The sequence below is a fragment of the Arachis stenosperma genome, chromosome 6 (assembly GCF_014773155.1).
Source record: "Arachis stenosperma cultivar V10309 chromosome 6, arast.V10309.gnm1.PFL2, whole genome shotgun sequence".
NCBI lineage: Eukaryota > Viridiplantae > Streptophyta > Magnoliopsida > Fabales > Fabaceae > Arachis > Arachis stenosperma.
The window spans coordinates 81,388,558-81,390,490 of NC_080382.1; the positions used below are offsets into that span (position 1 = coordinate 81,388,558).

Genomic DNA, 1,933 nt, shown 5'->3' on the forward strand with positions numbered 1-1,933 from the left:
TACTAAGAGGAGTTTCAATAATTTTCTTACTCAGCTGGCCCACTTGTGCCTCCAAATTTCTAATAGAGAATCTTGTTTCACTCATTAAACTTAAAGTGGCCTTAGATAGATCAGAGACTATGTTTGCTAAGCTAGAGGGGCTCTGCTCAGAATTCTCTGTCTGTTGCTGAGAAGATGATGGAAAAGGCTTACTATTGCTAAACATGTTTCTTCCACCATTATTAAAGCCTTATTAAGGCTTTTGTTGATCCTTCTATGAGAAATTTGGATGATTTCTCCATGAGGAATTATAGGTGTTTCCATAGGCTTCACCCATGTAATTCACCTCTGCCATTGCAGGGTTCTCAGGATCATAAGCATCTTCTTCAAAAGATGCCTCTTTAGTACTGTTAGATGCATTTTGTCATCCATTCAGACTCTGAAAAATCATGTTGACTTGCTAAGTCAACATTTTGTTCTGAGCCAATATGGCATTCAGAGCATCAATTTTAAGAACTCCCCTTTTCTGAGGCGTCCCATTACTCACAGGATTCCTCTCAAAGGTGTACATGAATTGGTTATTTGTAACCATGTCAATGAGTTCTTGAGCTTCTACAGGCATTTTCTTTAGGTAAATGGATCCACCTACAGAATGGTCCAGTGACATCTTAGAAAGCTCAGATAGACCATCATAGAATATATCTAAAATGGTCCACTCTGAAAGCATGCCAGAAGGACACTTTTTGGTCAACTGCTTGTATCTTTCCCAAGCTTCATAGAGGGATTCACCATCTTTTTGCTTGAAGGTCTGAACATCCACTCTAAGCTTACTCAGCTTTTGAGGAGGAAAGAACTTGGCCAAGAAGGCCGTGACCAGCTTATCCCAAGAGTCCAGGCTATCTTTAGGTTGTGAGTCCAACCATGTTCTAGCTTTGTCTCTTACAGCAAAAGGGAAAAGCATAAGCCTGTAGACTTCAGGATCTACTCCATTAGTCTTAACAGTATCACAGATCTGCAAGAACTCAGTTAAAAACTGGTAGGGATCTTCTGATGGAAGTCCATGAAACTTGCAATTCTGTTGCATTAGAGCAACTAGTTGAGGCTTCAGCTCAAAATTGTTTGCTCCAATAGCAGGGATTGAGATGCTTCTTCCATAAAAATTGGAAGTAGGTGTAGTGTAATCACCAAGCATCCTCCTTGCATTATTTTTGTTGTTATTATTTTCGGCTGCCATCTCCTCTTCTTTTTCGAAAATTTCTGTCAAATCCTCTCCAGAGGGTTGTGCTTTAGCTTCCTCCTTAGAGTCCTTTCAGATTCAGGATCTGCTTCAACAAGAATGTCCTTGTCCTTGCTCCTGGTCATATGAAAAAGAAGAAAACAGAAAAGAAAGAGGAATCCTCTATGTCGCAGTATAGAGATTCCTTTATGTGAGTAGAAGAAGAAAAGAATAGAAGAATGAGGAGAAAAATTCGAACACAGAAGAGAAGAGAGGGTTCGAATTTTAAGATGAAGAGAAGTGTTAGTAAATGAATAAATAAATAGAAGAAGATGAGAGGGAGAGAATTTCAAAATTTGTTTTTGAAAAATAGTTAGTGATTTTCGAACATTGAGAGAAGAAATACAATTAAAATTAAAATTTGAAACAATTAGTTAATTAAAAGAATTTTGGAAAAGAGGAAGGAATTTTCGAAAATTAGAGAGAGAAAAGTAGTTAGGTAGTTTTAAGAAAGATAAGAAACAAACAAAAAGTCAATTAGTTAGTTGAAAGAGATTTGAAAATCAATTTTGAAAAGATAAGGAGTTAGAAAAGATTTTTGAAATGGATTTTGAAAAAGATATGATTAAAAGATTTGAAAAGAAAATTAAAAAGATTTTATTTTTAAAATTAAAATTGATTACTTGACTAACAAGAAACTAAAAAATATAATCTAAAATTTAAAGATTGAACCTTTCT

At 35.4% G+C, this 1,933-nt stretch overlaps 1 non-coding gene across 1 annotated transcript; it reads left to right on the forward strand.

Moving 5' to 3' along the window:
• The first annotated feature begins 704 nt into the window (after positions 1–704).
• On the forward strand, positions 705–808 carry LOC130937144 (small nucleolar RNA R71). The gene has a single exon (XR_009068376.1). It is a non-coding gene; the product is annotated as a small nucleolar RNA R71 (small nucleolar RNA).
• The last annotated feature ends 1,125 nt before the right edge of the window (positions 809–1,933 follow it).